The sequence below is a fragment of the Sceloporus undulatus genome, chromosome 4 (assembly GCF_019175285.1).
Source record: "Sceloporus undulatus isolate JIND9_A2432 ecotype Alabama chromosome 4, SceUnd_v1.1, whole genome shotgun sequence".
Lineage (NCBI taxonomy): Eukaryota > Metazoa > Chordata > Lepidosauria > Squamata > Phrynosomatidae > Sceloporus > Sceloporus undulatus.
The window spans coordinates 215,759,255-215,783,683 of NC_056525.1; positions in this window are offsets into that span (position 1 = coordinate 215,759,255).

Genomic DNA, 24,429 nt, shown 5'->3' on the forward strand with positions numbered 1-24,429 from the left:
CCAGAACTCAAACCACTACACCACACTGCTAGAGTGCAATAATTATTCCATTATTATTGTTATTGTATTACTAGCAGCAGTAAGGGTGGAATTCATCCTCTGATGCTGTTGGACTACAGCTCCCAGCATTCTTCACCATTAGCCATGCTGGCTAAAGCTGATAGATGCTGCAGTCCACCAACATCTGCAGTGACATATTATTCTCATTCCCTGATTATTGGCATTATGGCTTACTGATCTACAAAAGACCATGTCCCTGGGGGAAAACACATAATTTCCTGTTATTGATCTCCTAGGTAGCCTACCAAAATTAATAAGATGCACTCCCACCTTCAGATGTGGAGTTCAAACTTAGAGGGCATTCCACAAAATGACAAGGATGTAGGATGGAAGAAGCAAAAAGCACTAGTTCTTAATTAAGAAGTTCTTTTGTATTTTCTGGCAGGGAAGGGCAAAGCAGGTTCCCTGCTGCTGTTTCCTCTCAGGCTGGCTCCCTCATGCCAAGAAGTGAGTAGTTTAATGCAGGCCAGGGGTAAAATTACAGGAAGTGGGGGCAAGATGAAGGAATTCTTCCTTCTCTAAAATTGAATCATAGAATCATATAGTTGAAAGACACCACACCCAGTCCAACCCCCTGCTGTACAGGAATACCCCATTAAAGCACTCCCAACAGATGCCCATCCAACCTCTGTTTAAAAACCTCAAAAGAATAGGAATTCTGCCTTGCAAATGAAATGATTCTGTAGTCCAATGCTGGAAATTTCTAGCATTGTAGTAACTTAAAGCTTTACTAGAAATAGAGTTTAGACATTCAAAGAAAAGAGGCAGGCAAAGTTAACAACGTAATGTGAGCACAGCAAATATAAGCATTCCAGAAGTAAATGATGTCCAATGTCTCACTCTCTGCAGTTTTTATAATTTTTTAGAAAATTTCATTGGGGCCAGAATTCTTGAAGGGCAATGCCCTCTTCCCTACCCCTGCCCTCCATAACTATACCCCTGGTACAAGTGCTAAGCATTCCGAGAAAGAATGCTTTCCTCCTGATGCACCTTCTACAATTTCCAGAGTTCCTTAGTGAGAATGAATGGCTGCTGAATCTGTATGTCTGCAGAAATTCACTGAGAAAGAGAATAGGAATTTTTTAAAAAAGCAAGAAGAATGGGAAAACAAAATCATATATGATTTTAAAAATCAAAACTGAGTCCTCTTGTCTCAGACTGAGGAGACAAGTAGACAAGTGTTGTGCTATCAATAACTTTTATAAAAGAGCTGGGCCACCACTCAGGAGGCCTGTTAGGATTTTCCATTGTTTTCCACCCTAGAACCCATTTATGTAATTTCTGTTTCATTTTGTCCCTCCATCACGATTTCATGTTGTTAAGATTAACATACATGTTTTGAGATCTGTTAACACCAATGTTTTTTTTATAAACAAGCTTATAATCACACGCATTCCAAATGGTCCAAGAAGCTTAAATCACATAGCAATAAGCAGTGATTTCAGAAACATGAAACAGCCAATCTCTGTGTTCCATATATAGAACAGCAATTCCATGTGGAGCTCCCCAAACAGCATGTCCATTCATTAACACTTAATTGCAGAACAGTACCTATGTTACTGCAGTTACAGAAGGAAGTTGGACCTTTTAAGTGCTAGCAGATATCTTTTATCAGTGTTTATCCTTTTTGATATAATTTAATGGGAGATGATATGTTAATGTGCAGCTGGAGTTAACTAATTTTCAGACTCAACAAACCCAAGAAACATTTCCAGCTGACATAGTTTCTACCATAACTATAATTACCAATCACTAGAGAATATATTTTAAACATCGAAACTAGAAGGTATCCAAAGTTGTCAGAACTGGGATCCAACAGCTTAAAAAGATGCAAAGTTTAACTCTCCAAGCTGTGGAGCAAGTATATCTACGGAACAAGTGCTCTGCAGTAAAAAGCCTGCTGTAGGCTTCCTATCCAGCCTGATGTTGAATATGGATATTTCAAAAGATGCAACCACCTGCCTGTCTGTCCCACCTCACATTCTGTCCCATCTTCCCTTGCATTAGTGGGAGAAGAAAAAGACATTTGGCAAAAGAAATGGATATGGAGAGGCAGCGATCACATGAAGACCATCCAAGTCTGCTGAACAACTGCCACAGACATTTTGTGGGATTGTTGTGGTTGGGTGCCTTCAAGTCATTTCTGATTTATGGCAAACCTAGGGTGAACCTTTCATGGGCTTTTCTGGGGCTGAGAGTGCTACTTGCCCAAGGTCACCCAGTGGGTTCCCAGGGTCAACTGTGGGATTTGTATCCTGATCTCCAGATTCCTAGTCCTACATTACACAACTACACCATGTTGGCTCTCTTTTTGTGGAATTATACTATATAAAACAACAAAGCACTTTAAAAACTAACAAATTTATTATAGCACAGGCTTTCATGAAATAGCATCCCCTCCATCAGGTACATGGAGTGTTGTCTAGAATGTTGAATTTATATGCAGTACACATGTTTGAGGAAACATTGTATTAAGCGATGTGCTTTTATTCAATACAAATTGCCCTGAGCACAGGCTAGGCAGATTATCTGCCTATGACTTTGCATATAGTCATGTTAATGTGTACAGTTGGACCACATTATTGGTGTAACATGATGTTTTGTAATGCAGGGGCTGATTACAGCCTCAAGCATATTTAGAGTCATAGAATCATAGAATTGTAGAGTTAGAAGAGACCACAAGGGCCAGCCAGTCCAACCACCTGCCATGCAGGAAATCTCAATCAAAGCATACCCAACAGATGGCCATCCAGCCTCTGCTTAAAGACCTCAGAAGTAGCTGCATGTTGGCACCAGAAGTATGATGAATGCTGGCTACAAAATATTTTACATTCAGTTACAGGTACTGAACCCAACCTCATGCACAGCCTCATTAATAGCGAAAAATGCACACACACTGTATTTCAAAAACAGATTCCCTCCTTAAAATTCAAGGAAGTGGCAACCAATCCTTTCTTTCCTGTTGCTTCTGTTGTATTTTCAAGAGAGAAGGCAGTATTTGAAACATACATATCTTTACCAGGTATGAAATAGGCCATAAAGCCACACTATGAAGACTGTTCATATACAGTGGTACCTCGGGATACGAATTACCCAGCTTACGAATTTTTCGGGATACGAATAAATCCCATAGGGATTTATTGTTTCGGGTTACGAACGTTTTTTCGGGTTACGAAAAAACGCCGGCGCTGTTTTAAATGGAGCCGCGGCAGAGCCGTGGCTTTTTTTCCCATTAGCGCCTATGGCAATTCGGGTTACGAAGGTTTTCGGGTTACGAAATTAGCCGCGGAACGAATTAATTTCGTAACCCGAGGGAGCACTGTAGTTCTCATGTTCATGTCTCTATTTATCAGTGTCTTCTGGTCAGAACTTAGGGTAGAGCTCTATAGTCAACATGGGTTCTAGTAGTAGAATGATTTAAGGACATATTTCATACCCCCCCCCCCCAATTGTGTGTGTGCAGGATAAAAAGCAATACAAAGCAAAACAAATTTAAATTGGCTTACTTTCACATGAGCTGCATCTTTCCTTTTGCAGATTGTTACAGAAAATTTGCATTCCAAAACTCTTGCTGTTAGGTCAAAGTGCTAGTATTTTCTTCAGTCTTAATTCAGTGTTGACTTCAAAGAAAATAAGGGAAAGGACTTCACTTATTGGGACAGAAAAACTCATATACACTATTTAACTAAGAAGAAGAAATGAAATGTTTCTTTCCGCCTTAAAGTTGTTGCAAGATTACACATTTGAATAATGGGTTTAATTTAATTAAATGAGCTCAGTTAAAATTGGACTGCTTTGGAGAAAGCAAAAAAAATCTATGTCTTTTCTAAGAACACTTGCTTTTAAAAACTGAAACAGCATTAGGAAATTAGTGTGTTGTACATGGGCTTTATTTTAAGATTGACTCACAATTAAAAACAATAACAGTGAAGTATGATAGCGTGATCCTTATATAATCAGAAGAATACGTCAGGGAGCTCTGATGATGCAGTGGTTAAATGCCAGTACTGCAGCCAGTGTTGCAGCCACAAGGTCGTGAGTTCGATACCAGGGCTCCAGGGTTGACTCAGCCTGGCATCCTTCCATAGGTTGCTAAAATGAGTACCCAACTTGGGGGCAATTAGCTTACACATTGTAAACTGCTTAGAGATTGCTTAGTTCAGTACGAAATGTAAATGCATTTACTTTTGCTCAGTGGTTTACACAGAACTTGCTTCAATTAGTCCTAGAAATGTAGCTTTAGTTTAGCAAGACACTAATATACAATTAAATCACTAGTTCTGTACTGTTATGCATACTCCAGTTCTCTGTGTGGTGGATTTTCAGGGGATTCCAGTGCTAAATTAGAGCTTCATTTCATTGAAATGAGGTTGATGAGAATTTATGTGCTTCCTGAGATGTGTGCTTTGTGTACACATATGCCAGAACTGAGAATGGCTCGTGGGAGGGATTGGGGTGGGGTGGCGTCTACATGCACTTTATAAAATACTAGGGTTGTAATTCTTCGCCAATTTCATTTTAAAAACAATCAATAATTCCAACAATTTTCCTCCCAACATCAAGAAAGTCTTTGAAAAGTGCAGTTTTTGGAGACTATTTACAGTTCAGAACTCATTCTATGCAAAAAAAAATTATATAATTCTGTGCAAGAAACAGCATTTTCTGTGCATAAAAATAATATTCATATGTAAATATGCAGAGGTTTCCTCTGAAGGATCTACACACACACACACACACACACACACACACACACACACACACACTTTAACAGAGTAAGTCTCAAAATTCAAAGATTTTCATCAGTCTAGGATTCTTCCTGTCAGGGTTTTATGTACTTAAAAACATACTTTGGGGGCATTTTGGGTGCAGTAGTTAAATGCCAGTACTGCAGCCAGTATTGCAGCCACAAGATTGTGAGTTTGATCCCAAGGCTCCCGGGATGACTCAGCCTTGTATCCTTCTGCAGATTGCTAAAATGAGTACTCAGCTTGTTGGGGGCAATTAGCTTACACAGTGTAAACCTCTTTGAGACTACTAAATTCTGTATTAAGTGGTATAAAAATGTAAATGCTATTGCTATTGCTATATTATTTCCATCGCTTTCAGCTAAACAATTGCCACCCTTGTCATAGAGGAAGTAAAGCATGTCAGTCTCTAGAAACAGTTTCCTTACCTTTCTTAAAACTAATTTCTTTTTTAAAAGGTATTGGATAGTCTATAAGGATTATTAACCCATCCAGGGCTCTGATCAAATATGCCACAGGCAAAGAAAACCATGTGGAGAAACCATGGAGTGAAAAATCAGAAACAACATGAACAACAACAACATATGGATATTTATAATCCCATTTAAAACAATCTGTACTTTAAAAGCAATGGATTTGCAACCCCAGGATGATTTGCTATGAAGCTTTGTCCCCTTTGCAAATAATTTCAGCCCAGAATTGTTCACCTAGAACCAAATACTTTATATAACATTCATGCCATATATTCTCAGCATCCAAAGCCTGCTGTCTACACATCAGGAGCTCCTAGAATGAGGGCTCTGACTGTGCCAATCCAAAAACATTATGGCACAATTCCATCTCTCTCTCCTTTTGGAGGAAGTAGTGGGGAAATGGGAGAGTTACAATGTCATCTGCAACATGAAATTCCATGTTTGAAGCAAGGAGATTGCACAATAAAATCCTTGTCATGAAGCACGCCTGTTGTTTGCTGTTGCTTTGCTGACTCATGGCAACCCTGTATCTCCCTAATAGAAGCACCTCTACTAGGAGCAAGTGCCCTGTAATTCCATTTAACTGCCCTCAATTCTGTGTGACCTCATGACCAAAGACTGAACAGGCATTTTATGGGGGAGTCTGAGGCAAGACCCAGAATGCTGTCACTGCTTACATAAGTCAGAGAGAGATTGATATTGAGGGAGCTACTATTTTGGCTTCCAATATCTGTATTTTTTTAAAAAGGTTTTCAAAGGAAGAAGAGAGGGGAAGAAAAAAAACTGTGGCTTTGCTATTAAGACTAGCTAGTCTTTATTTTAGCATGAGTTTTTCTGAGTGTAAATCCACTTCTTCAAATGAAGTACTGTACAGAGTAATTTTAAGGCCTCTGTACTGCATCTGAAGACAGTGAGTACGGTTCAATGGCCTGGGCATTGGACTACGACACTGGAGATCAGGACTCAAATCCCTGCTTGACCATGGAAATCCATGGGGTAACCTTGGGCAGGTCACACTCTGTCAGCCTCAGAGGGGAAAGAAGGAAAAACTTCTGGACAAATCTTGCCAAGAAAACCCCCATGATAAGTTTGCCTTAGAGCTGCCATAAATCAGAGCAACCTGGGACTTTATCCCAACAGGATTGTAAGGTGCCTGGGTAGGAAACACAAACATGCCAGGTTGGGGACAGTAACTATCACACAATTCTTCAAAGGTGGGATGGTGCTGCTTCTGTCCCAGCCTTTGCCTTTTGCACACCCATCTCCATAGCCCCACTTCCTTGCCCTAAGCCCTTCCCAGCATGCCTTTTAGTCTGTATTTATTTTTATTTGCTTTATTTTTAGCGCAATTGCACGATCATGGTAATACATTAAGCAAAAAATAAATAAAAGGAAAGGAAATTTTAAAAAAACAGCCTTCTTGAAAATAGCAGGGGCAAGGTGGGAGAAGGGAAGAGGAGCACAACCACTCTCACTCACACCATGTTACTAACTGCATATTGGAACTAAGTGTGAAGCACCATAAGTGGGAGTTGAGCACTCGAGCAACAGATAGATTACAGACCAGCAATGTATGGTCACAGGTACTGCTATCCTGCTCTAATTCCACTTTTCAGTATTTGTGCAGTGCCTTGAAGGCACAAAACAACACAACTGCACCTGAAGAAGTGGGTTTACATCCATGTAGGCTCATGTTAAAATGAAAACCAGTTACTTTTAAAGGTGCTTCTTTTCTCTCCCCCTTCCTTCATCCTTTTTATGCATTGAGAGACTAACATAGCTAATTCTTTGAAAAATACTATGATATATCATGTTTGTTTTCTTGCCTAAAGATGTAAGAAGCTATAACTGCGGCAGATGGAAGCTGGTTGCCTTGCTGAAAGGGAAAGTACAACACCTTTAGAGCAACCCATTCACATTTTGCCTCATCAGGGAATTGTTGAAGGAAAAGGTGACTGTGAAGGTGCCATCACCCACCAAACCAACAGAACAGCTAGAATCTGTGGAAGCCAGCAGCCCTGTCTAGGGTTCTAATGAATAATCTAGTCATCCCCCCACTGCTGTTACAAACATATGATAGCAGAGATGCCTCATGACCATGTTCTTGGAAGAGAGATGTTTTTCAATGGGTGTGAAACATCCAACTTCCGAGAAACCTATTTATTATTATTATTATTATTTATAAAGTGCTATAAATTTGCATTCATTTATGCATTCATTCATTCATTTATTTATTGCATTTAGACCCCCACCTTTCTCTAAGTACTGGATCCAATTATTTCCATTTACTCAGTGTGGCTACACCTGCATCTTGAGTGCTGAACTAAAGGCTCTCCACTGAGCTCTTGTTGGTGGGGCTCTTGCCTCCCTCGCTCATTATCCACAGAAGCAAATTAACAGTGGGCTTTGCTGTAATTTGTAAGGCCCTAGGAGTAGCTCTCACCACTACTGGTAGAGGCCTTGCATAGTCACAATTGTGGTAGTTTTCTCTTTGGTCATTGGGGGGGGGGGGCTTCGGTTTATCTGGTATGTGTGGGTCCAACATACACCCATGCACCCATGCATTCGGTATTTTGTTCTGGTGCAACCATGATTATGAATTCAAGTGACAGACAGAACTGCAATACTTCTACATTTAGTACTGGATCTGTTCTTCAGGAAACTGTTTCTGGCTTATGATTATAGCTCTGTGTCATTTTGTTTCAAAAAAAACCCCATAAACAACCAAAAGTTAGTCACTAACGATTCAGTACCATAGTTTTTCATGAAAACAAATTCCAGGGTTGGATAGCTGGTCAGAAATCATACAAAGGTGAAAATCTATCACTTAATTTGTCATTGGCAACATATTGACTCTGTTTAGCTCTGTTAAATGAGACCCAGCTGGAATGATAAAAGAAAAGAAAAGAGGTAAAGGAAGGCAGTCCATGAAAAATCATGCCTGACACAGAAATACAAAGCAGTGTGATTAAAATTTGCTTATACAACAGAGTGGAAAATTCAGAACCAAAAATGTTATGGATGGTGGAATTCAAATTAAAATGTTCCAGTCTAGTGGAAATGTTAAATATGAATGTGAATGAGACCAAAGAAACCCCCAGAGAGTCCAATATCCTTTGTACAAGCATGTTCAGCTCCTAAAGGCAAGATGGGGGAATTAAGAGGGAAGGTAACAGATTTCTCAAGTCTTGGTGGCCTGGGTTTCCTTGGATACCAGAATAGGAAGGGGCATGTATTATGCTCTACTGGCAACATCAAAAGCCCAGTTGAGGCAAAAACTGAACAGATTCAGTTTCATACATATTATAGCATACTTCAGGTGTTCAAAGTGCTTTGCATATATTGCTTCAGTAATCCTTACAAGAGAATTCCACTTGCCATAAAAGAGAAGAAAACTGATGGTGAGCCAACAAATCTTTGCCTATGTTTGTAAGAGAGTGGCTACATGTGTCCTAATTTCCAGAAGACTCTTATTTCTGAAGTGTGGTCCAGTTTAAGTCCAGTTTTTTTAAAAAAAGACTCAGAAGAAAGGGAAAGGTCTTGCAGTTGCCTATTCACAGCACCTGGACAGCAGACTGAGCAAGTGAACAGGCTACCTGGCTACAGTCTTTCCCATTATGATATGTACAAACCTGAATCAGTGTTATCAGTGGTATTTATATAAATGCTTACTTCTCGTTCAGCAGTTGATTCACTGACTCTATTCTAGCTGGGATTACCAAGTGAATTTAAGTCTCAGCAATAATTTAAGGTTGCATCCCTAAATAAGAATATGCAAATTTTATGGAAATTATATAGTCTTAAATCCCTTTTAAAAAAAGGATGAACTTCTATTTGGGGATAATGCAAAGTGGCCATCCTAGGCTGTGATGAAATTTGAACAAGGAATAATATTGCATTAGACTCTCACATGCCAAATAAGAGTGTTAGTGTTATGGTGAATACTACCTGATTTGATCTCACATTGATCATCACAGCAGTCTGTGCTGAGCCCTGTGCTATTCAACATCTTTATTAATGCTGCACAGTTATCAAATTTGCAGATGACACCAAATTAAGAGGAGTAGCTAATACCCCAGAGGACAGGATCAAAATTCAGAATGACCTGAATAGACTACAAAGCAGGGCTAATGGTAACAAAATGAAGTTCAACAGAATATAAGGTACTGCACTTAGGGTGGAAAAATGAAATGCACAGATATAGGATGGGGGACACCTGGCTGAATGAAACTACGTGTGAAAGGGATCTATGATTTCAGGTAGACCACAAGTTGAACATGAGTCAACAGTGTGATGAGGCAGCTAAAAAGGCCAATGAAATATTAGGATGCATCAATAGAAGTATAGTGTCTAGATCAAGGGAAATAATAGTGCCACTCTATTCTGCTTTGGTCAAGCAACACCTGGAATACTGTGTCCAGTTCTGGGCACCACAGTTTTAAAAGGATGTTGAGAAACTGGAGGGTGTCCAAAGGAGGGCGACTAAAATGGTGAAGGGTCTGAAAATCATGCACTTTGAGGAACAACTTAGGAAGCTTGGGATGTCTAGCCTGAAGAAGAGAAGATTAAGAGGTGATATGATAGCCCTGTTTAAATATTTGAAGGGATGTCATATTGAGGAGGGAACAAGCTTGTTTTCTGCTGCTCCAGAGAATAGGACCCAGAGCAATGAATGCAAGCTGCAGGAAAAGAGATTCCACCTCAACATTAGGAGGAACTTCCTGACAGTAAGGGCTGTTCAACAGTGGAGCACACTCCTTCGGAGTGTAGTGGAGTCTCCTTCCTCTGAGGTCTTTAAACAGAAGCTGGATGGTTTTTTTGTGGGGTTTTCGGGCTATATGGCCATGTTCCAGAAAAGTTTCTTCCTGATGTTTCGCCAGCATCTGTGGCTGGCATCTTCAGAGAAGCTGGATGGCCAACTGTCGGAGATGCTTTGATTGGGAGTTCCTGCATGGCAGGGGATTGGACTGGATGATTCCAACGCTATGATTCTAGGATCTATGCAGCAGAGTTTAACTTCCCAGCCTTCCTACCAGAAACCCCATAAGTCAAGCCATTAGGCTACCAGGTGGACACACAAATAATCATTAGCGTGTCTTTGATTATTTTTACTCCACTAATGATCATCTCTACCCAGACCCATGTCATCAAATTTTGGTTAAACTTGTACAGTATAAAGAAGGAACACTCTGTGGAAATTTTGCCTTTCGTGTTTTCATGTTTTGTTCCTTGGATGCAGCTAAGATTTGATTTTTGTTGTTGGTTTATTTTTCATTGCCTCACACCATGATTTCACAGTCATGTCCTCATTAGCGTTTGTGTTTACCTCTCTCAGTGGTGCGTCTGACCTGTACTTTACATTCTCGCTGGGCAAACACTTTTGTCTCATTCAGGAAGTTTAATGTGCATTCCAGATTGTTAACAAGGAGAAAAAGAGAGATCTGCTAAATGAATGAGAGATTGGTTATCTGGAGAAATGAGGGAAAGAAATCCTAAAAAACATTTCTACAACTAGGTCTTTGCCCTTTTAAAATATTTTTATTTAAGATTTTCAAAATATATAAGCCAGAACAATAACAATATATAGAACAGGGGAAAAACAGGGAAAAGATAAGAAAAATAGATACAAATAGAAAAAGAGAGGAAAGAAAAGAAGAGAGGTAAAAGTGTTTTCCCAATCTTCTTTTCAGATGTTATTAAACTATTTTGAAATATAAAATCCATCAATACCTCTCTCAAATAAAAAATCATCAACCTCCTTTTTCATAAGGTACAGTTGTAAATAATAAAAATCAATCTTATACAATCATAAATGTAGTCGCTACAGAAAGTCAATCAAACAGTAATATATATTTATTAATAAGTATTAGTATTGCTAGTACTCCTTTACTAAGTTAAATTAAGTAAAAGTATATCACCTTGCCTTTCAGATGTAAATACTTCCATTAAAGTAATCAAATTACCCCTTCTCAATTTCATCTTTAACATAAATCTGTCAGCTGTATCTCCAAATCATCCACATTCTCCATTTTTAATATAAATCTCTATCTCCTTTTAAATTACAGTTGGCCCTCCATATTCACAGTCTTGAGACTCACAGTTTCAATTATTTGCAAGGCCAAAGCCACTAATGTGGGCATTCCTCCTCCCTTTCCCTGCCTGATCTCTCCTTGGGCATCCAAGGGAGAGATCAGGGAGGTGAAGAAAGGAGGTGCCTTGTCCCCCTCCCAAGACCCTTCTCCTCCCTGATCCTCTCCCTAGGCAGCCCAAGGAAATGATGGGGAGGAGAAGATCTTGGAAGGGCCAAGGACCTCTTGCCTTCTCCTCCTTGATCCCCTCCTTGGGATGCCCAGGGAAAGGATCAGGGAGGAGATGGGTCTTGGAGGAGCTAATGCACCTCTTGCCTTCTCCTCCCTGATCCTCTCCTTGGGATGCCCAGGGAAAGGAACAGGGAGGCAAAGGGTCTCGGAGGACCCAAGGCACTTCTTGCCTTCTCTCACTTGGATACTCAAGGAGAGGATCAGGGAGAAAAAGGGACAGAGAGCCAATTAAAGGGACAGGAGGGTGGGAAAAAAGGAGCATGCAGCCCTGCTCCTCTTCCTCGCACTCACCCTTCCCTTTAACTGGTTTCTAAATGGGGGGTAGAGTTATTCACAATTTTTTTTATATTCATGGGGGTCCTCATTCCCCTAATCCCCATGAATATGGAAGGAGGACTGTATTTTCTTTCTTTTTTTTAAGTTTCCTTAACTATTTCTCTGAATATTCTGCCTCATCACTCTGTAAAAGAAAGCAGTAAGAGCCAAGTGGAATGGTTTACCTCAGAAGGTCATGGATTCTCCCTCACTGAAGGCTTTGGATGGTCATATGTCAGTCTAGTGTCGCGATTTGCATGTTGGACCATGATTCTGAAGGCTAGAGATTGAATTCTTGCTCAGCTATGGAAACCCATCAAGCAGATGCTGTTTATTGGGTGCTTTTCCAGAGAGTGCACCAGAGTGATTGGAGAACTGCACCTCTATACTCCATTGCTTTTATTGGCTGAAGCACCAAAATGTAATTTCTGATGGATCCAGTTTATTGCCACTTTCACACTAGAAAAAAAATCCTCTTAAAAATCCTCATTCTGACCTCAGCAATGAGTGACCTGCAGTGGTGGCAAGTAAGCTGACAACCCAGTGGCTCACCCATGCAGCCAGCCATGACAGAGCAATAACAGGGGCAGAATGGTGCAGATGTGGGGCCAGCTGCCAAGCTGCCCCTTGAATATCCTGGCCAGTATAGGCAAAGACATAGAGTTAAGGGAAACAAGGAGATAAATAGAGTAATGTTAGGGATGAGTTGTGTGTCATTAAGCAAAGGCTTCATAGAAAGAGTCACTTAAAAGAGCAGTTTGAACAAGAGGTGATGCCAAAGCTCTCAAAAGTTACCAATTGTAAGTTTTGTTTGTTCATTCATTCATTAGATTTATAGCCCACTTTTCTCTAAAAATGGAACTGAAAACAGCCTGAAGAAGGCTTTTCTTACTACCAATGTTCCTATGGTTCTTAAAAGATAACTAATCTTTCTGAATTGATAAGAAGTAGGGACTCATTTTTCTGACTCACAAATTCTACTCCTCTTGGTATTCTTGGTTGTCTTTTGAAATGTATGCTTTGGCCAAGATATTTAAGGATTTTTTTTTCTTCTCTAGCTGATGTGTGGTTGTCAGAACATCCATTTTTCCTAAGCTACAATTCTGCATCTGCTCAGTTGGAAGCAAACCCCATTGGAATCTATATAATATGATTCAAGTAAAGGTGTCTCAAGTAAAAAGGACTGTGCAGCTAGTCACAAATATCTTGCCATGAAATGGATTTTGATAGTCTTACCACAGTTCTCTGTATATTCCTTTCACTGCTTGTTTTCCCTGCACATCTGATATACAAAGGCATTATGGAACAAAGAGTTTCTCCCATTGTTTGCTCCAGCTACAAAAGTGTTGCCCCTCAGCAACAGCCATACTAATCCAACATTGTGACAGTATGATTTTGAAACTGAATAATGACTTTGCATATCAAGACTCAGCTATAATAAACAAAATTGATATATGTGTTTCATTATAAGTAATCCTCACAGAAAAATACTTCTTACTAGATATTTTCAAGGTTTAGTGCACTAGGCTGGACAAAAGTGATAGAATTTTCCAGCTAGAGGATAAATGACTGTTTTCATGAAGCCACCATAAAGCCACCACTTCCCATCTACTCTACAACAGGGTTTCAAATAAGCACTTCAGAAAGCAGATTTTCAAATTAAACCAGTGTTTAGTTTCTAATAACCAAACATAAAACAAAGCATGATAAATGTAAGAGATGAAGATGAAGAAAAGTCAAGTTCTCATAAGTTCCATCTACCCTGTAGCAATAACACAGTTTGACACCACTTTAACTCCCATGGTTTCATTCTACAGAATCCTGGAATTTGTAGTTTTGTGAGGCACCAGCAATCTTGACAGAGAAGGCTAAAGACCTTGTATAAATACAAATCCCAGATTCCATAGGACAACACTTCAGCATCATTAAACTGGTGCTAAACTACATTATTTCTACACTGTAGATGCACCAAAAGACAGGTTTTGCCGCTTGGGGGAGCACTTCTTCCAAATGCATGTTAAAGATATAATCTAAAGGCACAGGACTATTTGCTTATGAAATAGCCCTGTTTCACAGGCATCTTGATAGATGGAGAGATAAACGTATTCTTCCTGTATCAAATTCTTCCAATTCAGTAATAAATACACAAATGAGAATTTAAGACCAAAAAAAAAAAAAAAAAGAGAGAGAGAGATTACAGGACTACTAAACTGTTTTCTAAAGCAATATCTTAAGACAACAGTGTGTAAAAGTGGTTTGACAACATGACGATTTGGTTATATCATACTGCTTTTCGAGTCTCTTGAAATGAAGCCTCTCCTGCTAAAAAGCTTTCTTCAGGTCTACGTAAAGAGCTAAACAGCCAACAGAGATTTAGCATGCAATCTCCCAAAAACAAGTGCAATTTGATTGATGACTGGACAAGCCAATTGTACAATAACTGAGGCTAAAAGATGTTAGATATTGGAATAAAGATATTGGAATAAAGATATGCTTAATTAATCATGTGTGAGTGAACTGGAATGCCACTTATATAAAATGTGGGAATCTCTTATGCTAGAAGCTATAATTTAAAACTTACAAGAATGAATATTTGGTTACTTTTACTGATCAATAGAGCAAGAAGAATAAAAGGAGTTTGCAGTCCAAGGCACAAAACAAGGACAGCAGAATTATGATTTTCCCACATCTAAATAATAATAATAATATTTTTTATTTCTATCTTCCCGCCTCTCCCGATGGATTGAAGCAGGATCACAGCAAGGTTAAAATTACAATTACAATATTGCAGCATTAGTTACTGCACCATTAAAAACCACAGTTAAAAGAATAGAAACAAAAACATAAAAACATTAACATCAATCAATCACGGGGTCAGCTGGTCTCGTTCCATGCTAGTGGTCTTCATAGGCGGTCAGGAGGATAAGTGCAGCGAAAGAGCTCTGTCTTTACCGCCTTCTTGAAGGTTTCTAAGAATGTAACAAGCCTGAACCAGGCACCCAAAAATATCTGCCTGACCACATCACAGAAAAAGAGGATAATCATATTTACTTGTGTGAGCCCCACTCTCTTTGAAGCCTCCAAGTCACCCTCATGCCCTCCTACAAATTTATTGGATGAAAACTTTCCCATCAATAGCTCAAACCCTGATAAAAATGCCATGATCTCAATCCTTCCAACAACAACCCCCAAAATAATAATAACTCACCAAATGTGCCCCAAAATACAGGAAATGACTCTTAGTCACTTCTGAGTCACATCTTTGGCTGATTTTGAAGTATAAAAGTGGAGCAGCAGTATTCAGTTTGTTGAAAAACAAATAAGATGGAAGAATTAAAATCTGTTTGGAAATACTTCTGTCTCACCTGGAAGACTGCTCCTTCCCCTTCCATGCAGGCCACATATGCTTTTTGTTATTGTCATTTGGAAGTAGAGATGTAGATCATTATAACTACATGAGTGCAGAATTATACTGTACCATGCAAGCACCATCTAGGATTTTGGCCATGATATCATGTGCAAACAAACTTCATTGTATTTTGTGCAAAATACCTGTTTCAAAGAAAATGTACTATCAAGGGGACTGTCCTCCAATTTTTCTTGCCTGCACTCTGAGGACCTGCTGCATACCAGCCTATGAAAACTGTTAGGCTGATGGGCATGAGGAATAGTATCTTCTTTGTTTACTAGACCCTGACCTGTGGACCTCAGCTCCAGTTGCTATCCAGCAAGCTGACATTGCTCTCCCAGACCTTCAGGACATTCTTATTTTTCTTGGCCTATCATTAGCACTGATTGGTTATGTAGCATGCTGTGATGCTATTTGTTAATTTGTTAATTCTGAGTTTGTTTTTGTTGTTGTTTTGATGCTATATGTATTTATTTATTACTTTTGATTTTTTGAAATTCTTGTTGCGTTATGTCTCAGCCTTTAACACACTTTTTGATTTTCAATTTTAGAGCTGGAAATGTAGCTTATAAATCTTTTAAATAAATATAATAATAATTATCATCATTGATGTCTATTACTGAAGAGAATGTTGAACCTTGACAAACCCTAGCATACATTAAGGCCCTCAGGCAAACATATCACATGGGAAGTAGGAGAATGAGTATCTATCTATCCAGGAAACATAACATACAAGTGAGTTCATCATGGGCAAAAGGAAGCTGGGATGACAGCAGGTAGTCTTATTTTAGATGTCAATGCTTGCAAGAGAGTAACCATCAAAAAAATTAGCGCTCTTTGTAGAGCCATAGAAAAGAATAAAGCAGCAGGAAGCAGAGACCAGACAATAGCTCAGAAACTGACAATAGTAGTAAAAGAACTGACAGCCTGAGTACCAGGGTCACTTTCAGAACACACAGGGCAGTGACAGTGGCAGTGGGAGCAGTATAGACTAAGACTTGGGACAAAGGTACCCAGCAGCACAAACATAGACAGAGAGACCACATCAGAGTACAGATAATATAAAGTGACAGTATGCCCATGCAGGTCCTGGCCTCAGTGGCAGTTAGCCTGTACAAACACCATTGATATTGGACAAACTGAGTAAAAACTCATAAGATAAATGGGTGTGCTTCCTATTTCAAAATATGACACTAAATCCTTGAACCCAAACAAGAGTGCATCACACAGGAGATCAGGAAAAGCTGCCTGACTTGGGAAAATCTGATTTCTTTTTCCAACTAGAGTAGACTCTTTTAGCCAAAGGGGCTTATATAAGTGCTGCCTTTACTATTAATTCAATGGGTCTATTCTAGCTTGCACTAACCAGTGGAATGAGGCTCTGCTGTTTAGGGTATTGCATTACTGTAAGTACTATACAGTTCAGTAAAATATTGTAATAAAGTACTGCATGTTCTGTAAGTACAGTACTCCTTCAACCATAAACCTCTTCTGTATGAGGCACATTGAAGACATCTTTATCATTTGGACTCATGGAGAGGAATCACTCAAGATAGTCCACCTGAATTCAGCAACTTCCACTCTACTGTCAACCTCAGCCTGGCACTACCCACAGAACAAGTTCACTTTCTGGACACCACTGTAAAGCTACACAGATATCTAAGCACCACCCTATATCACAAATCCACTGACCACCACACATACTTACATGCCTCCAGTTTCCACCCTAAGCACACTACCAAATCTATAGTTTAAAGCCAAACCCTCTGACACAATCATATTTGCTCAGATCGACAAGACAGGGATGCCAAAACCATGGAATTACAACAACAATTCCTCAAGCTACAGTACCCAATACACAAAGTAAAACAAACAAACAAATCAACAAGGCAAGACTTGTACCCAGGATTAATCAATTACAGACCAGATCAAAGACAGGAAATAGCAGAACCCCACTAGTGGTTACTTACAGCTTTCAACTGAGAACACACAGATATATCATCAATTAACTACAACCTATTTTAGACAGTAATGCTGCTCTCTCAAGGCCTCTTGGTGGTCAGTCTTTACTTGTCTACAGTCAACCTCCAAGTCTCAGTTCCTTACCTATAGGAAAACACACATCATGGTTGGAGAGATGGATACAAGCCCTTGCCACAAACCTAAATGCCAGCTTTGCCCAAACATCTATTCAGGAAATAACATCACAGGACTTAATCACATAACTTTCACTTGCTTGTTCTCTAATTTGATATATGTCAGAAATACCCTTCAATCCAGTCTCTGTACCAGAAGCTAAACAGACATAAATGAGACAATAGAAGTGGGAATGCACAAAAACCAGTTGCGGAACACTTCAATCGTCCTGGATATTCTAACTTGAACCTCAGAACAGAAATTGTTGAACAAAAACAAATTTCAAGGGGAGATTGGAAAGTGTTACAAAAAGAAAGGTGGAGGACCACCAAATTTGACAGCATTATAGCTTTTCAAATGGGCTGGGTGGCCTTTAGGACCGTTTGCACCTGTATGTACCGGTAATAACCAAGGACAACTCCAGGTTTGGGGTGAAAAGAGGGTTTTATTTAGAAAAATGCAGAGTACAATCACACACACAATAGCAATTCACACAGATACGACATGCAGAGCTAACCAAGATGGAAATATGAAAACTGTATAGTAGAATTTGAGTGCTTTACAGGGATTAATTGAGGGGTTAATTACCTAACCAATGAATAGACCACAGAAAGCTGGAGTGGCTCTGAATGAGAGGATCTGAGAGTGGCATGGTTTCATACACAAAGCACAACCTGGGACAACTGTATGTGCAATGTTTATATCTGAAATTTAGCTTCAAGCAGCAGGCTAGATGTCTTTTCCCAGGAATCTATAATGGGATTCCAGAGGGTTGGTGGCTTTAATTTTAGTGTGACAAAAACAGTGATTGGATTAGGATATCCCTAGGATGAGTGGACAGGGAGGTTTGGCTGGGAAAACAACAGGGGGTAGGCAGAGAGGTTGGTTTGGGTACAAAGAGATCTTTTGTCTTAAGGTAAAAGCAGAAGTACAGATGACTTGGGGGAAAGAGGAGCACTTAGTACACCAATTTAGATTTGATTGCACATGTTTTGGGTCTTCCTCCTTTTCTTCTGGCAACCTGACCTGGTGTTCCTAAAGGTCATCATAACCTCTCAAGAACATGCTAGGTCCAGGTATGAAATATGAGGCCGCCAAGTCCAGTGTGCAGTATACGGGGATGCTATCAAAAGAAAAACAGCAGAGTTGGGATATATCCTAAAACTCCAGCCCATTGACAGTGGATTGAACAATGACAATGGTTTCCTAGCATAACACATGTTAGAACACTTGTTAATACTCCAGCCTCACAAGGGCTTTCTTGATCTTTTAGTCACACCTCCTTTCGGTTTTCTCTCCAGCAACATTCTATAATCCAAGACCTCCCTCCACCATTTATGTGGGTATCTACTCACCTTGGCTTTAGGCAATATATTTCCTTCCACCCCTGTCCCCCCCCCCCCAACCATAGTTAAAACTGAACTTGACACCTTGTCACCATACCCACAGGCTTTTTAATTCTATTACTATTGACATAAACAGCCTGCTCATTCAGGAATATGTCTCTTCATAGACACTTCATTTTATGATCTGGTGATGTATTCTCATTCTACAAAAGCTTATGTTACATGTGTCTCTCTCTAGTTGGTCTCAAAGATGTTACAATGGACTTTATCAGACACAGTTTTTGAACCACCATATAATGTTTGATTATAGCTCCTTTTGTGATATCTATCTCCCTCTTGTCTCTGCCTTGTACTGGAAGCATGTCTAGCTTGCATCTAGCCTGTACACATCCAGTCTAAATTGTCAAGGAAACTTGGATCAGTACCTCTGACAAAGACAAAGAGCCCTCCTTCTGACCACCATCTTGAGGGGGAGAGCGGATTGGCCTGAAGACTAAGAGCCCTCCTTCTGACCACCATCTTGAGGGGGAGAGCGACCTGTTATGTTTTATTTTGACTTTGGATATTGTATTGTACTTCCTGTTGTACACCGCTTTGATCTAATTTGGAAAAGCGGTATATAAATATACATTATTATTATTATTGTTATGGTTATTGTTATTGTTATTATTACTGAGGGGTGGGACTAGGTTCAATATAGCCCTTAAAGCAAACCATTTTTTTTCTCTTGAAAAATGGAGTAGTTCAAAAGCCCAATTAAGTCTGGTGGCCACCATCATGGAATAAATTTCCATTTTTTGCAAATGGGGTCAATCTATTGACAATCAAAACACATCATTTCTGCTTCACTGCTTTCTGGCTTCACTCAACAATGACATGGTTTTGTTTTTTTTATATGAATGGTGAACATTGGCAGGGACAAAACGAGGGACAAATGGCCAAAGCTATTTTGTAGCTTTTGTTTGTGGAGGATGGGGACTGTAAATGGCAAGTGAAAGCAGTAGCAAAAACATTGCAGGTGATTATGTAAAAGAATGCCAACAGCTCAGGCCTACTGCCATATGGATTCTACAAGAAATAAAACACTAGGGGACTAACATCTCCTACCCTAATGTATAAGAAGTTTCTAAAAACATTTTTGAATATGCATGCATTTCACATCTGATTAGACATGAAAACTGATTTTACAAACTCTCTGTTTTTATGCACAGAAACCTAAACAGAGACAAAAGTCTTTGAGTGTTGTTGTTTTCACATAATCAAGAGAGACAGATTATTCCCTGAGGCATTTCAGTGTATCACAGTAAAACATGTTGACAAGTTAGACAGTGCAAGCTTCATCCTGGTGGGATAAGGAAAGCCTTATCAGGTGGTACAGCACAGGTGTTTCTGTTATAGTTACTGCAGTTAGGGATTTAGTGTGAAAAGTCATTAGATGTTTCCCTGATTGGATCTAAACATAGGCAAAATATTGGAACCATAACTACCATTTTATAGTAGAATGAGGCTTCTAGCTGATAAGCTTTCAAAACATGGATCAAGAAAATGTACTCATGAGAGACACAAAATATGTTCACTATGCAAGATGTATTATTCAGGCCTAGAAAATTCTGAAATAATTTGTGGAGATCCAACATGCACAACTTGGCTTGCTTCAAGTTTATTACAGAATGCTGTAGTTTGAATTCATTGCTCTGGGTTCTGTTCTCTGGAGCAGCAGAAAACAAGCTTGCTCCATCCTCAACATGACATCTCTTCAAATATTTAAACTTGGCTATCGTGCTACCTCTTAACCTTTTCTTCACTAGGCATGTACACAGTATTTCTGGTGAGGTCTGACCAAAGCAGAATAGAGTGGCACGGTTACTTCCCTTGATCTAGACGTTACACTCCTATTGATTCAGCCTAGGATCATGTGATATCTCCTTTGTGAGGGTATGTATTGATGAAACTTAACAAGCAGTACCAGTCATCACAAGATTTTCCTCTATTTTACTTATTAAAATATCTGTCTCACCTTTCTGACCCCAACTGGAATACTCAAAACAGCTATGAAAACATTAATCACAGAAATCTAGTAAAAGCAAAGGGCCACCCAAAAAGCTATAAACCAGTGTATGAAAACAAACTGTGGATTCTTTGGTAAGGCAAATAAAGAGATCAAGCTCAGGTCTCCGTGCCCACCCAGTAAAAATACATGTTGAAACAAACAGTGTCTTGATCCTTCAAGGAGAAGGAAAGAGAGAAAACTAGCATGTGTATGTTCAGCCAGAAAAAGGGTCCAACCTACTTCAATGGGTCTTAATTTCAAAGGCATGTGTATAATATTGATGCTTTGGGATTTCTCACTGGGGTAATTCTCTCCTATATGCCAATCCATTGCATCTCACAGAGTAGTGAGATGCAGATATATCATCTTCATAGTTCTGTTAGATTTATGAAATGAATCAGAATTCCTTGAAAATGGTACAGTATTCAGTAGCTCACATGTCAGTGGGATGGTGAATCTGTTTGATGAAGTTTCCAAACACTTATCAAGGGTAGCCAGAGGCAGATCTATTACAATGATCTAATCTGGATGTAGCCACATGAAATGTAAATAGTATCAGAAAACCCTTTCTGATAAGTTCTTTTTAGTTATGGCTTCACATCTGTAGAATTCTCTTCCCAGAAAATATTCTGGTTTCTTCAATATTTCAGTTTTATTAGACTAAATTTAAGGAGAAACAAAACAGCAGACCATCATTGTTGTGTGCTTAACATCCCAGGTTCAGCCTTTGATATCTCAGCATACATCTGAGAAAGATTCCTGACTAAATTCCTAAAGAATTGCCTTTATTCAGTGTAGTCATTCATGAGCTACATGGTCCCATGATCTGACTTGGTGTGAGGCAACTTCCTATCAGTATGAAAGCTTTTTTGAGTTTGCATAGCATTACTTTTTTTTTCTTTTTTAGATCCTGCCCTTTTAATGTGGTTATTGTGACTGAATCTGAACTACTTGTTTTGTTTGAAAATGATTGTGGGCTGCCTTCAGATGCTTTCTTCCTCTGAAGGAGCAGGTGGCTTCGTTGGTTAAAAATCATTGTCAGCTCTGTCATCTCTAGTCATTTTTATAAAAGAAATGAAAAGATGATAAATTTATTCTGTTTATTATATTGCTTTCAAATTTCATGAAAACTTTTTAATTCAATTTTAACCATGTTTACCCAGAAATAAGCACTGCTGATTTTCACCCAACTATGTTCTGGATTATAAGGGTCTGTTTCAGGAAATTACTTTAAAAGCAGTAGAATCAAAAGATTTTCTTTGCCTTTAAAACTCTCTCTCACACACACAGGTTCCTAAGCTTTGGTTCTTATGTTATCTTTAAAATGTCAATTTAAATGTCAGTTTTGCATGGTGAATATTCTATTTGACTTTAGCCTCAGGTGATGAAAGGTGGCATTTCCTAGGCCAGGGCAAGCCACTACAGTTTACTTTGAAAGGCAAGGTGGAATCCTTCACTTCTTACCATTCACAAAACAACACAAGTGGAGTTGGTGAAATAATCACATAAGGTATATGCAAGTAACTCATCTATCATCTAGGTACTGCACTTCAGGCAGAAAAAATATAATGCACAGATATAGGATGGGGGACAACTGGCTGAATGGAACTACATGTGAAAGGGATATGGGAGTCCAAGTAGACCACAAGTTGAACATGAGTCAACAGTGTGATGCGGCAACTAAAAAGGCCAATGCAATTTTAAGCTTCATCAATAAAAGTATAGTGTCTAGATCAAGAGAAGAAATAGTGCCACTTTATTCTGCTCTGGTCAGGCCCCACCTGCAATACTATGTCCAGTTCTGGGCACCACAATTTAAAAAGGATGTTGAGAAACTGGAGCATGTCCAAAGGAGGACGACTAAAATGGTGAAGGGTCTGGAAACCATGTCCTATCAGGAATGACTTAGGGAGCTGGGGATGTTTAGCCTGGAGAAGAGAAGGTTAAGAGGTGATATGATAGCCCTGTTTAAATATTTGAAGTCATGTCATATTGAGGAGGGAGCAAGCTTGTTTTTGGCTGCTCCAGAGAACAGAACCCGGAACAATGGATGCAAGCTACAGTAAAAGAGATTCCACCTCAACATTAGGAGGAACATCCTGACAGTAAGGGCTGTTCGACAGTGGAACACACTCCCTCGTAGTTTAGTTGAGTCTCCTTCCTTAGAGGTCTTTAAACAGAGGCTGGATGGCCATCTATCAGGGATGCTTTGATTGAGATTTCCTGCCTGGCAGGGGGTTGGACTGGATGGCCCTTAAGGTCTCTTCCAACTCTATGATTATTTGATTCTATGATCCCCAGTAGCATCACTGGGAGGGGGAGTGCAGGGGGTGCAGTCCACACTGCGTGACACCTCAGAGGGGGTGACATCCAATCAGGGGCCCCTCCCTTGCCCATCCTTGTTGCAGCTCAGTTTTCCTTGGGAGAATCAGGCAACAGCATGGAGCTGGATCGAGTGCAGGCATACCCCTCATACCTCCTTGCTACAGCAAGGAGGGCTGGGGGTGCACAAGAGCTTGGCCCGGCTCCTTGCCGCAGCTCAGTTTTCCTCAGGAGAACCAGGACACAGCAAGGAAGGCAGTTGCCTTGACCATCAAGCCATGACTTTTACTGTATCCACCATCCCATACTTTTCAACATTTGATACCTAGACGCCTGTGGAGGTCCCGACTTTATCGGTTGCTGCTGTTGTTTTATTGTGTGCCTTCAAGTCATTTCCGACTTATAATAATCCTAAAGCAACCCTTTCATGGGGTTTAAATCCTCTAACTTGATGGCCATTGTGTTGTCTTGTAGCTGTGAGTTCTACAGTTTCACTATGTACTGTGTGTAAAAATATTTCTTTGGTCAACCTGATGCTGCCCAGAGGTTTCATCATTCAGTTCATTCCTCACAATTTGACCTGGTTAGGTGGATTGATGGAAGCTGTAGTTCAAAATATCTGGGGAGGCTGGTTAGGGTTAAAGCTATCCTTTGATTTTGAATCCCATGCTTCTGTTATATTTGAGCTTATCTGATTAACAAATAAGTCAGCTTACCCCTTTTGGCTTGAATTCAGGATCCAGAATACTCCCGGATGTTATCATATCTAAATCACTGCCACCACCCAGATGCATCCCAGGTTGAAACCTTGCTCAGCCTGCACTTTTCTGAAGTCAGGGAGCTTCCAACTTCAAAAATTGGATGGCTGAGTGAGGCTTTGACCTAGCATAGGTGGTGATTTAGGTAAGATAACATCCGTGGGCATCCCGGATTCTGAATTCAAGCAAGAAGAGGTAAGGTGGCTTTTGTGTTAATTGGATAAGATCCATTGTGTTGCTAATACATCTTTTTCTCTATATTTCATTTTATGAACTAGTTCTATGCCAAGTGATCAATGAAAAGACTTATCGAGAAAGATTAGGGATTAAAATTCATAGGCCAGAAAAGAAAGTTGGAAGTAAACAAGGTGAGTTTTGCATTTAATACAATGAAACATGCCCTTCACATTAGACATATTCAAATGAAGTGTTTGAATGTTTGTTGTGGTGTAAGAAAGCCTTCCTCCTCCAACAGGCTTTCCCCCAGACAATGTA